Here is a 16,759-nt window from a genome sequence, read left to right on the forward strand (position 1 = left end):
CCTATTGACGCTTACTGCACAGCTTCCCAATGGCTCCATTAACCCCTTACAGATTCAGTTCTCTGCTTCAAATAAGGCCAAATACTAATTTCAGCCTGGATCTCCTACATCCCAGGAGAATGTCCTAAATGGCTATTCTGGGCTTACTCTCTTTTTCTCTCTCACTTTGACTGGAAATGCTATCCTGGACCTCTGACCTTCCTGCGTCACCAGCTCTAGTGACAGGGAAGTGCCAGTGATGTGAATCTGTGAGGACTGAAACTCAGATGGCTGGGTTTATGTCAGATAAGTGACCAAACATCTGGATGCTCATCTGAACATCCAAACCTTCTGACACTACAAGATTGATGTCAACATTTCTTAAGACAAGGTTCTTGTTGGAATTGCTAAACACTGTTTCAGGACAGGATGAAAATGCCACAACAACATACTTTATTACTGCATTTTAACACTTCTGCATCAACACATTGTGGCAAAGTACCTTCTTCTCCTCAGCAGGCTCAGTTCTTTTTAGACTTGGAGACACAGGCTTGGGCAAAGCAAATCCTTCTAGGTAGCACAGGGTCTGGCTATTCCTTCCCTCAGTCAGTCCCTTGTGCTTGTTTTTCTTCCCTTCTGCGGACAGAGTGCAGCCTTCCTTGCTGGAAAGGTTCAGAGCCTTGCTGCATCTAGCTTACTGGCAGCTTCCCTGCTTCTCTCACACACACACCCCCCCCCCGGCTTCCATGCTGGGGAGGGTTTAAAAAGGTCTCAAGCAGTTGGAGCCAGCTGAACCTAATTACTTCCCTGGTAACTCCTTTTCCAGCTGAACCTTATTTCCTCATGGTTATCTCTCCTCAGTTAATTGGGAGAGGCCTTTTAACCCTCTGAGACTAATTACTACCTCCCCGCCCCCGCTTTTTAGCTGTTTGTCCTGGGTTTGCCGCAACATGTACAAATTCAAACTTAATTTTTGTCATGAATACAAGATATGGAAAATATGAGAATAATTAATATATAAAATAATTCTTAGTTTTTGATGTATATGTAAACTTTTTCAGCTGTGAACCAATATGTGGATCAGTCTGAGTGAAGGATTTGGTTACTTCTTATTTTATATGAACTGGTTCACTTATCTCTGCTGTAATTGGGTGATTTTTTTCACACTTTGTTTTTATTTTAAACCAAATCCATTTCAATATATTAAACCATTTTAGATATGGAGAGGTAAAATTCAGCTCTGGTATTTTTTTTTATTAGGAAGCACTGGCAAAAAACAGAATGAACCATTTAAAATTAAAATGATTAAATTGGACTATTTTATGGTGAATACAAAATTCTTTTTGACTGTAGCAATATATATGGCCATATGGCAATGCTAATTCTCCATTCACACTAAATGCCTGTACAAGTCCATGGAGACAATGCCATGTCAAGTTGATAGACAAATTATTTCAATGCACGTCTGTTAGTAGACATAACTATGTCAAGACATTGGTAAAAGGATGCCAGTTAAAGCCTGTGGAAATCTAATAATATGTCAAGATGATGGCTTTCAGTGCAAGGTTTTGAGTGTGTTATATTCTCAAGATAGTAGCCTGTTATCAATGCAAATTACACTACCATTTAAAACATAAAAATTAATTAAAACACTGTATTAAGTCACAGGATGTAAAAACCTAATAAAACAAATATTTAACATTAGCACATAGCATCATCACTTCAGCACCCTTCAGCCTATGGGCCAGATTCTATAATGATGGAAATTGGCAAAGATCCACTGACTTAACCCAACTGAACATCAGGCCTTATATAATTATCCTCTATTAGATGTCCTTAAAGTACTGAGTAATGGAAAAAGGTTCACTTAGCCATATACTTAGCTGATATTGGCTAAGTTCAAGTATTTCATTAGACATAAGTCAGCCAGGTGGTATTTCGATCCTGCTTAGGCTAAGATTGTGTTTGAGGACAAACAGGACTATAGTTTAGGTTCAATGGTAATATCCCCTATGAGCTATTTTGCAAGATTTTGGCTTCATTCAGGAAGTAGGTCCCTTCCAGTTTTGGATCCAACCCAGAATGAACCACTGTATGCATGGGTGGTGGGTGAATCCCTAGCTTGGGGAGGCTAGGCCTCAGGCCTTCTCCTTCCACCCAAGTCCCTGCCCCTTCCATGCCCACTGGAGCTCAGCCCCCAATGTGGCCACAGGCTCCTGCCCAGCCCCTCTCCACTGTGGCTGATGGCCCTTGCCTCAGGCTAGCACCCCCAGCCCCTCGCCCCAGCCCTGGAGAGCCTGGTAGTGCGACCCCAGCCCACCCCCCCCTTCGGCCCCAGAACACCAGCCTCCCAGGCCGTGCCTGACTCCCAGCTGGCCAGCCCCCCTACCTTGAAGGTGGTCCCTGGCTGAGCTACCAGCCCCAGTGCTGTGCAGGCAGCACTGCTGGAGCACCCCCGGCCCCAGCACTGGGCAAGGTGGCACGGCGAGAGCACCTCCAGCCCCAGCACTGAGTAGACGTTGTGTTCCCAGCACCAGGAGGACGGGCAGAATGGCACAGCCCCAGGGGTGCTTCACAACCTCCCAGCCTGCCTGCCCCAGAGAACAGCAGTCAGGATGGGGGTTGGGGGTGGAGTGCGGGTGGGGGGATGTCAGGCTGTTTGGGAAAGCAAAGCCTTTTTGTGCCTATGATACCCACCAACCATGACCATATGGATAGGTTATGAACTAGCTATTCAAATAATATCCCATCCATAATTTTAAGGGGTTTATATTGGAGATACTAGTCTTTTTTGTATGCATGTCTACAATTTAATTCCTGCTTGAACAGAACAGAATAAAGTATAGCCTATGAAACCTTATTCACTGTTGCATATTCTTCTTATGGTAGAATGTCTCCTTCCTTCCATGCTCTGCAGCCAGGCTTCCAACTTATAGAATGCTCTTTTTTTTGCTTAGCTACTTGTACCTGCTACTATTTCCTGCCATATAACTCAATCTAGGATTAGGATAGGTTCCTAGAACATTAACTGTATAAGGACATGTAACAATATTGCAGTAAATCTGACACACCTGAATATATTCAGTGTTGTAGTCATGTCCATCCCAGGATATTAGAGAGACAAGGTAGGTGAGGTAATATTTTTAATTGGATCAACTTCTGCTGGTGAGAGAACTCACAGCTCAGATACTACCATTATGTTTCTTTTGCAAAGAGTGAAGCTGAATGCAGATTAAGCTGAACAAGTGGAAATGTAGTAAACCTTCTGCTGTGCCCAGTCCACGTAGCTGAGTTACTTCCACATTTCCTGTTCCACTGATGTCCTGTCAATAACTGCCCCATCCCCAGGGAATATGGGCCCTCTGAATACAGTTCCATTGATTATGATACAGCCACCTGCACAAATCAACACAAATCTTCCAGGATTATGCCTCTGTGTGTGTCACTCTGAAGCCAAGAATGTTTGAGTCAGTGGGAATAGTGGAAACAACGATAAGAATGGTTGAGGGCTCTTTTTGGTTAGACTATCACCAGCTTAAGTCATCACCAGGCCCTGCAAGAAGCAGATGGAATTTTGGAGTCCAAAGATTCCATGGCACTTGATCAGAGCTACGTGGGATAAAAGAGAAGTAGTTGTGTCTCTATCCAGAGGGCAGCTCTGTGCACAAATATTAGGGAACACATACAAATATCCACACTACTCACTAAAACACAGTGCATGGAAATGAGAACCCAAAATACCTCACCATGTGGCTTTTCTGCTGTTCTGTATAAGTTCCTGTTGACAAATAAACTCTGCTTTGTGTTCTGTTAGTGTTTCCTGTTTGATCAAATAGTACGTAGTCATACTGGTGTGAAGGTTTCCTGAAGTACTGACATCATCCGATTCCAAGAGGTACGGAATTGGGCATAAATGAAAACAGCTCCCACATGTTCTGGTATATGGTGGTACCAGTACCACTCTAAGCTTTGACCACACACTGTGCCAAGAAAGAAAATTATTCCAATAGGCCAGAGAAAGGCTAAAAGAAGAACATGAAGGGAAAATGAATCAGGTACAAAGTCCAGATAGAGGATGACTGTGCTGAACGGTCACACCTGTGCTACCACAGAGGCTTTCATCTACTCGTTCTGTATAAAACTTCAACCCATGCCTTGTACCCAGAAAATTCATTTATTCTAAAGTCTCCTCAGTCATATTGGATACTAAGGAAGATGCTGCAAAATTCCTCTCAATGTGTATAGATGCATTGCTATGACACAAAAAGTAAATGCACCCCTCCATTTTAATAGCACTAATTGTATTTACTTAACACCTTCAATCCAAGGATCTCAAAGCACTTTATAGGCAATGAGTTTATCTCCACATTACTCTGTGTGATAGGTAAGTTCTTATATGCCTTTAGAGTGGCCCATGTGATTTCCTGCTCCTTGTAAAACTCCTTGTAAAATACTCAGATTAATTTCTAAGAAATGCCACTAAAATCACTGTGAATCTAGATTTGTTTCCATTGTGAAGGAGAAAGGACTTGGGGCTAATAAGGGTACCGAGATTCTAATTTACTATTGGCCAACATAAGGGAACTTTACAGCATGGATATACTCAAGTATGTGTTGGATAGCCTTCTTGCTATATATTATACGGCCTTTTCTTGGTGATTACCTCACTTGATTCCAAATTTTTGTTCATCAATAACGATGGAAGAAATAAGCACAAATAATTATGTTAAGCATCTACATTGGAAGTGACTATGTAAGATAAATCATCAGCTATAATACTCAAAATGGTACAACAAAGGTAGAATACATTAGATCTACAGTGGGCTTCTTGGTCTCTTGAGTTTCATTGCTTTTTGTTACTAGACAAGGACAACTAAAAAGGGAAACCATTCAGGATTTGTGTTTTTATGCCCTTTTGCCTTCAATAAAAGGAAACTATTAATTTTTGCCATTACACTGTCAGTCACATAGATAATAGTAGTTGACTGCTTATAATTCATTGCATTCTGTTCTGTCTAAAAGTATTGATTGGGAATATTATTAATGGATATTGCTGAATGGTCTTTTTACAGCCTTCAGAGGAAGAAGAAATAAAAGGATGATAAGGCAACCAAATTTTATTTTAAGCTCTATACTTTCATTTCCTATATTTCCCTTTATAAGAAATGGAATTAGTTTCTTTTCCGCTATGATAAAAGAAAAATTAATTTTATGTTGTCCACCAGGTCATGATGGGTTACCAGTGAAATTATTTTAACAGGTTATTAATACTTGTATATATAGGAGATAATAAATACAGGTTTAGGCCTTAATATGCTATAGTCAAATAAGATAGGCATGCAGTGAAATTATAGCAGAATGCATTTTCAAGCAATTTTTTTAATTAATATATTGAATAAATGATATCTTCTAATAAAAACTTTTAAGACATGAATAGTACACATCTATCTAAGTTAGTGATATTGTGGTTCTAATTCAGCTCTCTATTATTAAGAATACCTATTATAATGAAAAAAGTACTTAGCAAATATTGGATACAGTAGGAAAACTTGAGTTTTCATGTCATTTTAGACAATGTTATAATTAATGGGGTAATATTTTGTGGCCAGCCTTGGGACCTAGTTAGTATGCAAATGAATTATGAAGTGACATTTTCTGTTTCCCATTTTTCTATTAAAAAAAGAATTTTTTCATAGTCACTTCTCATCTGATCCATAGTTTGAATATAGTGCATTAATGTACCTGAACAAACCATACATGCTGTATACATAAACTTATAGATAAAACTATAGCTAGAGTTTAAAACTAAAACTACAAAAAAACCTCCGTGAATACTCATTTTAAAAGACATTTTCATCAGTCATGCTTCTTCTTTCGTGTTTGCTTTGCACAATTATTTTAGCAAATTATTTTTTCTGCATGAGAACGGCTATACTGGGCTACAAAGGTCCATCTAGCCCAGTATCCTGTTTTCTGATAGTGGTCAATTCCAGGTGCTTCAGAGGGAATGAACAGACAGGTAATCATCAAGTGATCCATTTCCTGTCACCCATTCCCAGATTCTGGCAAACAGAGGCTAAGGACACCATCCCTGCCCATCTTGGCTAATAGCCATTGACAGACCTATCCTCCATGAATTTATCTAGTTCTTTTTTGATCCCTGTTAGTTCTAGCTGAATATTTGCAAAATTCACAGGTTATGCTTGGATTCCTGAATATTTACAAGACAATTTGAGAATGCTTAATTAAGTAGCAACAATAAGAAGTAAGATTTTATGCTCATCTATTCCATTCAAAACCAGGGATGGTTTTGGTTAGTATGGGCAACTGTACCTTTAAGAGACTGGAATGAGCCTGTTAGAAATTGTTCTTTTGTTATGCAGAGGCTTAGGGTTTTTCAATTCTGTTCAGTTAAAACTCAGGCATGGAATATAGCAGATCTCTTGCAAGTAACTTACACAATGAGCACCACAGTTAATCTAGGTTATCCAGTCCAGGAAAAGAATCAATACCACATTGCTTTTATAAATCAATAAAACAAATATTTTGGCTGTCAAGTATTTGCACTGAACTGTTCCCAGATGACCAACAGTTATTCACTGAAGACATTCTTACTCATTTCAAGTAACAAAAACATTCAAAAAATTTACAATTTTTTCTGTGAAAATGAAGGATGAAAAATACATTGAACAAATTATTCATTATGAATTATTTACATGCTCTCGTTAAAATACAATCCTTGGCCACCCCACTGATCACATGTAATCTGTCTAGATGTGCGATAAATATAAGAACATCATGTGTGGTAAGTGCAGCAGCAATCTCTCTGTACAAGGAACAAGATTTAACCATGTGTTTTCCTTGTGGGAGTTGAAAAATTAACTTGTTTTACCCTGTATTTTGTTGTCCCTGTCATCCTAATTTTAAGTGTTGATTCAGTTTTTTGAGTGTCTGTCACACTTTAGTTGATGCCATTTAACACAGAATATTAAAGATACCAAGATGTCACAACTCTTTTGTGTTTTGAGTCACAAAATATTTCTAATATTACATGATTGGCTTCACCTCTGATTCATATCTTTAACAGTCTACAGTACAGAGTAGACAGTGTGCAGATAAGAGAAGAGTCATTAATATTCTGGAATTCTTGCTTCAAAGACATTAAATGAATGGATATTAATAACACTTAATAAAAACTGACATTATTCTGCCCCATGATATTAATGCTTTGACATAATGGCTATAATATCTTCTATACACTGTGATTAAATTATATTAAAAAAGAAATAGGTGGATGCACTATGAATAAGGGGCCATATATTGTAAATCATGTCATCATAAAAGTAATAAAACAGGGAATTGCTACATAAAATGAGGTAAATATGAAAATTTATACTTTCTAATCTGCAGAATATTTCTTCTCTTTACTATGCATTTTAGCAACCTTTTACAGCGTGCAAATGGAGATGACATATTTGCATATCCTGCAGAAACTTAATCCATAGAACAAACTTATCCTTGCTTTTTCAAAGTATCTAATCCCCAATTTTATTGATGCTAAGCAAGTTGTCTCTTTGTGACCAATTTCTGGATCAAATGATCATGTACGTGGATTAATATTTGTCAAACTGTTGAATTATTAATACCATTATTTCTTGTTTTTTTTTTAAACTCTGGATTTTGGCCACCTGTGGGTAAGAGAGCAGGTGAATGGATAGTAGCCAGTTATAAAATTCTTTTGAGTCATTAGAGAGTACCATTAGGACTGCACAGTAAATTATAGGGAATAGATAGATGATGATTAGACTAGCCATATATTATACCAATGCCATTTGTAACTGTTACCTTTATGTACATAGGGTACAGTCTAAACACATTTTTAAAATGCAGATAATTTTCTCTTTTATTAGTGCTTTCATTTACCAATTTGCCTTCTTAGGATATTCTCATGTACATAGTTGTCACTGCTTCACTTCTGAACGTCAGTGCACTTAGACCTACCATGTCTTTCCCACTTAATTGTTGTCCAATTTCTTAGAAAAATATTGGGCTTGTTTCACCCCTTAGGTGCAAGGAAATGCAAATTGCACCAGCAAGCTGGGTTGTGCCTTGATGGATTAACTCATAGACTTGAAGGCCAGAAGGGACCATTATTACCATCACAGAGATGGGAAGGAATGTTTTTTTTCCACTGCTCTCCCTCCAGGATTCACCAGAGAATGGCAGCTTTGAATGACTGCCTCATTGAGGGGCATGCAGGTGTTAGTGGCAATAGGACCATAATCCAGAAAAAAGCCTAGTTTATACAAGGCTTGAAAGTCAATAGTCTTCTCCAAGAGTTGGTTTGGCCTTGCCTGAAGACCTATGCACATGTCCAGAGTTTCTATGGCCTCATGCTGCTAAAGATGCTATGGGAGAGGGATTCCCAATAAACTGAGGTGCTAGAAGCTTGCTATATACTATGACAAGCACCTCCACATCTGGTTGGCAGTGCTTGAAGAGATTTTTTTAAGGGTTTTTTTTTCCTGGCTTGTTTGAGGCACAATCCTGCCGCTGCTACTCCTGTCAAAGTAATACCAGTGGGCTCCATTTTCCAGAAATATTAATGATTTCTATCTCTTCAATTCCAGAATCCAGCTAGGTAAAAGACCTCTAGTTAACTTTGACTCCATTTCCCCTGCCCTGGCTGTGCCCAGTGTTGGGGAGGGAAGGGTGCCACTCGTGGCAGCAGTGCTACAATATGGTAAGTCTAATATTTCATATGGACAGTGTTGCTAATTCTCACTATATTTAGTGTTTGTTGTTTTTTTCTAAAACCACAGATATTGAAGGGATGTGATTAGATGAGTATCTCAGCATTCATTTTAGAAAAAGCAGTAGGTTTCTAGCCCTCATGGTCGCAGACAAGAGCTTGAAACTGTAAAATGAGTATATCTTACAGGTTCAGAAACGAGAAAGCAATAATAAAATCCCTCATTTTAAAAAAAATCATGATTTTTAAATCAATGTTACAATTTTTTGTTTATGACTGATTATTTTTAAGTACCTGAGGTTAAGAATATATAACATGAGTGCTTGCTGCTGGCTTTGCTCAGTACAGAATAGCTGTAATTTAGTTGTCATTTCATTGTAATGTCTCTTTTCTGTCTAATTTCCGTTCAAATCACAGAGATCTGTGAGCAGCTTCTTGAGCACCTCCCAGAAAAACATGTAAATCCTGAATGTGAAAAGTATAAGTAACACTTTTTCCCCTTTCTATTTTTCTTGTCACTATTGGTTTTTGTCCAATTGTTTAGTAACTTTATATATTTCAGGAACTGAAGCTTTAAAAATCAAATGTACAAATGCATCTACTATTCTCTTAATCTTAGAAATAAATGAAAGTATCTATTTTAATTTAGCATTGTGCATATTTTTTAAAAAGTTTCTATAGCAGAGCTGACTACAATGGAGATAATGCTATTGTCAGTGCATAATGGGACACACCATTAGTAATGGGTTGGACGGGCATGCTGAAACGCCTGTATGTTCTGTGCATATTCATGTGCCAGCAGTGCACATTGAACTAGTGTAAAGAGATGTGTTGTCAGTAATAGGGTTGGACAGGAAACTGATTTCTCACCCAACGAAAATTTTCAAATTCTAATTTTTTTCACATCACAAATTGAACAAAGAGTCAAAAAAATAAAAAATTGTCACAAACTGAAATTCCAAAACATTTTTTGAATTGGGTCACTCAAAACAACACATTTTAATAATTTTGAAACTCATAGACTCATAGATTTTAAGGCCAGAAGGGACCAATGTGATCATCTAGTCTGACCTCCTGCACAAAGCAGGCCACAGAACCCTACCCATCCACTTCTATAACAAACCCCTAACCTATGTCTGAGTTATTGAAGTCCTCAAATTGTGGTTTGAAGACCTCAAGCTGCAGAGAATCCACCAGCAAGTGACCCATGCCCAACGCTGCAGGGGAAGGTGAAAAACCTCCAGGGCCTCTGCCAATCTGCCCTGGAGGAAAATTCCTTCCCAACCCCAAATATGGCGATCAGCTAAACCCTGAGCATGTGGGCAAGACTCACCAGCCAGCAGGAAAGAATTCTCTGCAGTAACTCAGATCCCATCCCATCCAACATCCCATCACCGCCCACATGGCATACTTATCTGCTGATAATCAAAGATCAATTGCCAAAATTAAGCTATCCCATCATACCATCCCTTCCATAAAATTTATCAAGCTTAGTCTTAAAGCCAGATATGTCTTTTGCCCCCACTTCTCCCCTTGGAAGGCTGTTCCAGAATTTCACTCCTCTAATGGTTAGAAACCTTCGTCTCATTTCAAGTCTAAACTTTATAGTGTCCAGTTTATACCCATTGTTCTTGTGTCTAGATTGGTACTAAGCTTAAATAATTCCTCTCCATCCCTAATATTAATCCCTCTGATATATTCATCCTTCTTAAACATGGGAGACCAGAACTGCACACAGTATTCCGGGTGAGGTCTCACCAGCGCCTTATATAACGGTACTAACACCTCCTTATCTTTGTTGGAAATACCTCGCCTGATGCATCCTAAAACCACATTAGCTTTTTTAACGGCCATATCACATTGGCGGCTCATAGTCATCCTGTGATCAACCAATACTCCAAGGTCCTTCTCCTCCTCTGTTGCTTCCAACTGATGCATCCCCAATGTATACCTAAAATTCTTATTATTAATCCCTAAATGGATGACCTTGCACTTTTCACTATTAAATTTCATCCTATTGCTATTACTCCAGTTTACAAGGTCATCTAGATCTTCCTGTATGATATCCCGGTCCTTCTCTGTGTTAGCAATACCCCCCAGCTTTGTGTCATCCGCAAACTTTATTAACACATTCCCACTTTTGTGCCAAGGTCAGTAATAAAAAGGTTAAATAAGATTGGTCCCAAAACCAATCCTTGAGGAACTCCACTAGTAACCTCCTTTCAGCCTGACAGTTCACCCTTCAGCACTACCCGTTGTAGTCTCCCCTTTAACCAGTTCTTTATCCACCTTTCAATTTTCATATTGATCCCCATCTTTTCCAATTTAACTAATAATTCCCCATGTGGAACCGTGTCAAATGCCTTACTAAAATCGAGGTAAATTAGGTCTACTGCATTTCCTTTGTCTAAATAATCTGTCACCTTCTCAAAGAAGGAGATCAGGTTGGTTTGGCATGATCTACCTTTAGTAAAACCATGTTGTAATTTGTCCCAATTACCATTGACCTCAATGTCCTTAACTACTTTCTCCTTCAAAAATTTTTCCAAGACCTTACATACTACAGATGTCAAACTAACAGGCCTATAGTTACTCGGATCACTTTTTTTCCCTTTCTTAAAGATAGGAACTATGTTAGCAATTTTCCAGTTGTACGGTACAACCCCTGAGTTTACCTATTCATTAAAAATTCTTGCTAACGGGCTTGCAATTTCATGCACCAGTTCCTTTAATATTCTTGGATGAAGATTGTCTGGGCCCTCCGATTTTGTCCCATTAAGCTGTTCAACTTTGGCTTCTACCTCAGATGTGGTAATATTCACCTCCATATCCTCATTCCCATTTGTCATCTTTCCATTATTCTTCCATTATCCCTAAGCTCCTCATTAGCCTTATTAAAGACTGAGGCAAAGTACTTATTTAGATATTGGGCCATGCCTAGCCATTTCTGGCTCTTTGACTCTGAAGATCGCTCATGGTTCCAGCTTAATATAGAGCTTGCTAGGCTTCTTCTAATTAGTGCCACTGATGTATATTTCTGATTGGACTCCACACCAGTGTGTCACTGGTGTAGCTCAGCTCTCCCACGCCTTCCATGTCAGAGTCTACCGACAGAAACGCGGTGGCTGGGCACATCAGACTTTGATCAGCAGGGAGTTCTCCACCAACGCACAGGTATCTGCTAGACATTTGTTCAGATTACAGCATCTTTGTGCCACCTGAGTAATGTCAGGGGATCTTAACTGTGTAGAGAGTCTGGCCCATAAAGTCCTTTCTACCATCAGTGTTTATTGTTATGAGAATGAATTGATCATGCACCATCAAATTGCTTGAATCTTTCCCTTTAGATTTTAGTCTCCTTATATTTATTAGACCAGTGTATTCATATCACATTCAATAATTAACCTCACTGCCTAATATTTTATTATTAAGTTTTCAGTATATGTTTGGAATGATTAATGTTTATTGCTGTATGCCCTTTGGGTGATCCGCCAGGTGACAGATGCATTCCAGGCAGAACATTTTCTATTTGGGTGCACAGTTAGTAAAGTGTATGAGTCTAACAATACATTTGCACTCTTCATGAACCTTGTTCAGTACTTCCCTTTCTAATGCCTGGAAAATGACCTTATCAAAATGAATTCTCCCAGGATAGCCATTGTTTTTCACATCCGGGTGGAAGAACTGTGCATACATTTTCAGATTCCTACTGGGCTGGATTCATCCAAGGGAAAATGGATAAACAGTTGCTGTGTTTTATGAATTTTGGTGAATAAACAGCATTTTGCAATATTAAAATTTGAAAATAGATGAATGATGCATACTTCTGGTCATAATTACCAGTAGAAAAACAGCACTGCATAACTATTCCCTTGTGTTTGTGTAATAAACTGAGGGTTCTGTCTGTACCACTTCAGAATTGTGGATGATTTTATGAAATTGTACCATGAAATTAGTGTGTCATGGAAAACCTATACATATGTGGCTCCACCATGTGTTAGCAGGATTGTGTAGGGTTTCTGCCAGGCCACAGACCGTGTAAGTGATCAGTACTCAACAATCATGTATTCCAGTGGTTTTCAACCTTTTTTCATTTGCGGATCCCTACATAATTTCAAGTGGAGGTGCGGCCCCCTTTGGAAATCTTAGATATAGTCTGTGGACACCCAGACATGGACCACAGGTTGAAAACCATAGGTTGAAAACTACTATTCTATGGTAACAACAACATTTTGTGGACCCCTTAGACATAGTCCACAAAGGATAGACCACCAAGGATCCACAGACCACAGGTTGAAAATTACAGATCTATTGAAAGTAAAACATCTTGAGAAAATGGGTTTGTCCTAGCTGGGAAGAGACACTTCCCCTCTTGTCTGAAGGGGGCAGGGGTTGAGAGAACTGGGAAGCGAGACAATTTGCACCAGATTAAGATTTAGGAAGGCTGCTGCTGAGAGTTAAATTAACCCAGAAGCTTCACACTTTTGGGTGGAGTTCTAAAATGGGTGTGTCGTTTAGGTACTGGGTAGTTTGAAGGGTCAACATTGCATTCAAAGAAGCTATCTGGTTGGACAGTGAGTTCCAGCACTCAAAGGGGAGTGCCAGATAGAAAGTGTGCCCTGAAAGTGTGCCTAGGGACCCCAGATTGGGTAATGGCTGGTCTCTATTCTGGCTCCAGGAGCTTGGAAATCCTCTGGGATCCAGAGCACAGAGGCTTGGAGTTCCTTCACAGCAGACATAGTGAGTGACCAGGAAGATGACTTGGTCTGTCAAATCCTAGATGAGGTAGAAGGGCAACTGATGCAGGAGAGAAATGAGGGTGATAAAGGGTGTGGGAAGGCCTGATTGGGTGATGTGCTTGGAGTTGGGAAGAGGTAATGTGGGTGGTCTTCTCTCTCTTGTTAAATTACTTTGTAAATTACTGCCGGTGCAGCTAACTTTGCACCAGCTCAGCTATGCCGGTCCATGCTTTGGAGAAACAAGGTTCTGCTTCCTCCCTGCCAACATGCTCACAAAGGGAGTAGTGGCTCTGCAGAGACTGCTATACCCTCATTTCTGGAGTTTCAATCTGGATAAATCCTGCTTGACTGCATAGAGAGAATCTACATCCTCTTACTCCTCTGTGTGGCTGCCTAAAGCTACGTTACAATCTAGCCATAAAGCTCTTAGTTCTTAAAAATCTCAGGCTTCAGAAAAATAACTGTTTGATTAAGTGTAGGCATTTAATAGCCTATTTCTAAATCTGTGTGCCAACATCTGCCCTTAGTCGCTACAGTGCAGCCACACACAAATCAACAGAATTTGCCCATTGCTTTTTTATTTTAAACAGTTCAATACTGACTTTAACTAGTCATAGGAAACAGCTACTCTCTCAAACACTGCAACTGGCAATTAACTGTCCACTTCTGAAGTGCCCTGTTTCCATTTGTACAAGGCTAGAAGTTTCAGAGAGAGAATAAGACATCTGCATAACAGATTACACAGCAAATTATACACATACCTGCAGGATTTGTTCATAACTATTCCCAGAAATGATCAGCTGCTCAGCCTGGAGGCTAAACTGATTAGCAAGTCCATCCATTGCTACCAAACTCTCTTCTCAATGACATTTTTCACACATATGATCATATTTTCAATGTACCATATCTTAAAACTAAATTAGTTTTTTCATTAAACCCATCTGGAAAAACAAGGTTGTTTTTTTTTACTATTTGGATTCCGGAAAAAATTACTATCAGAAAAAGTAGAACATGCTCTAAATAGAGTGCTTAGAGAGGGACATGAATGTTGATGGGTCTCAAGGTGAATAAGCAGAGCAGGGTTGACATAGTGTGCCTGCAATGGCTGCCTTGAACCTGAGAAGTGCACTTTATATACCCTTTCCAACCAGCAACCACCACATAGGGATCCAATCACCCAGCTCCACAACACCATCCAAAGTTGGATGTGGTGAGAGGAAAACATACCAGAATCGAGACGTAACATGTGACCATCTTCTTCTCCCCCTGTCTCCCACACATTTAGCAAAAGGGGGAGGAGGAAAACTTAAAGGGAGTGGGAAATGAAGAAGTAGCCCTCACACACTGGAGAAGCGGGGGGCGGGGGGGAAGAGAGGACTTGTGCATCAATTCCTGAACCACTTCTAGCTGAGATTCCCCCTTTCCCTGGTATCTTTTTTGTTCCCAGCCCCACTAAAGCCCCACTTTGGGTAGCAGTGGGAATGTTTTCAAGACAGCAGCACTGAATGATGGTTGCTTTGTGAGTATCTGCAAGCAGCCTTGAATTACCACTCACTACTATCCTGCTCTCAGTGTAGTACAAGTAAAGAGGACTGTCAACTGTATAGTAACCTGTATAAGAGATTGACCCTGGTTTAGCATAAAATTAACTTCTATTCTCCTCAACATTCAGGAATGTTATTGAACTCTCTCCTCTGAAATAAGTACTGACTTCCATTGAACTTTGCTTCTGACTCACACTAGAAAGCATCTGTTTTTCTAACCAGATAAATTTTCTCCATTTTCCTTAACAAATCATAATCACAATTACAGAAAAGGTAAAGATAATTTGGAACTGCCGATGATTGCTCTCATTAAAGGCAACAACATAATTGGAGCATTCATAGCTTCCATTAAAAGAGTATTTCACAGACCTCACCCTGAGGACAACTTTCCCAATATTCATTGAATGTTTCCTTTGCTCAGTGCCATCCATGTGTATTAAGGACAGACAGACCACTTAACACAAGAATCAGATCAAACTTTATGCCTTTCTGCAAACCAAACCAGCTTTTGGGGCTGTTTTTTTAAAAAGAGCTTGAAGATCTCATGAAGTCTTTATGCTACCTCACAGAGTATTCATAACAAACCATCCATTTGCCAATGGTTCTGTGACTAAGCATTTAACCTTAGCTTTATTTCCCCAAATCCCCTCTCTTTCTCAGATTGTAAATTCAGGAGTCTCCCACACAGAGCTTCATTTTCTCTTGGCCTCCATCTTTCTGTTACCTATAATTATGGGGACTACCTGGACCCTGATACTACAAATCTTCACACACTATGAATCTTTATGCACTCCAGAATACAATGAACAACCAGGTATGATTGAATTGAAGAGTGAAGTACAAGAACCCACAAGAGATACAGCTGAAATCTGCATTGTATTTGCAAAGATAAGGGAGTCTGCAGGAGTTTGGATGTTTGTTTTGAGGGTGTGGATCTGGTGGTTGGGAGCAAGGCAGATCCATTGACTGCAGAAGTTCAAATGAAACTTTGATAATACGATTTTGGATGCTTATCTCAAACAAATCAAGAGGTGACCCTGGAATTTGCTAAAGTTCTTCCTGAGAAGGGCTAAGCACCTTTCAACCTCAGTGAAGTCAACAAGTACATTAAAAGCAGTGGCACAGTTTTAAGGTGGTCCAAAATTTAAAGAAACTCATTAAAGGCATTCTTGAAAACTTTGGCAAAAATATTCCCCAGAAGGAAACTTCTAATGTCTTACTTTTCATCAGGTCTGTAACAGAAAAGGACAAACTATGTTAGTATAGCAATCTAGCTAATAGCTTTCTGACTCTGCAGGAGCAAGGTGCTATATGTTTCCACAGTCAAGTTCCATTAAATCCTTACAATGCTGCAAAGATATAAAAGCACATAATAACACACTATTAGATCTGTTAGTATTTTTTATTTATGCTAATATATTCTACCATATGAAATGCTGTGGAGGGGTAAAAGTCAATAGTTCTCAGCATTGGGCCCCACATTTCTGAATTATTTGAGGTTTACTCTCACTAGAAGGTGTTTAGCCTCCATAACATTTCTTTCTGTAACAGATGCTAAAATCATAATGCTAAATACTGTGACTCTGTTGATTCTATCTTTGCTAATTTTTGCCACAGAATTCTAAGGACTAAACTGTGACTTGAATTTTGTTCGCACACAGGGACATAACAGAGAGTTAGAATCCCCTTTACATCCCTCCTCTGGCTGTATCACATGTGGCAGGAAAGAGTAAGTGGACAGTATA

The sequence above is a fragment of the Gopherus evgoodei genome, chromosome 2 (genome assembly GCF_007399415.2).
Source record: "Gopherus evgoodei ecotype Sinaloan lineage chromosome 2, rGopEvg1_v1.p, whole genome shotgun sequence".
Lineage (NCBI taxonomy): Eukaryota > Metazoa > Chordata > Testudines > Testudinidae > Gopherus > Gopherus evgoodei.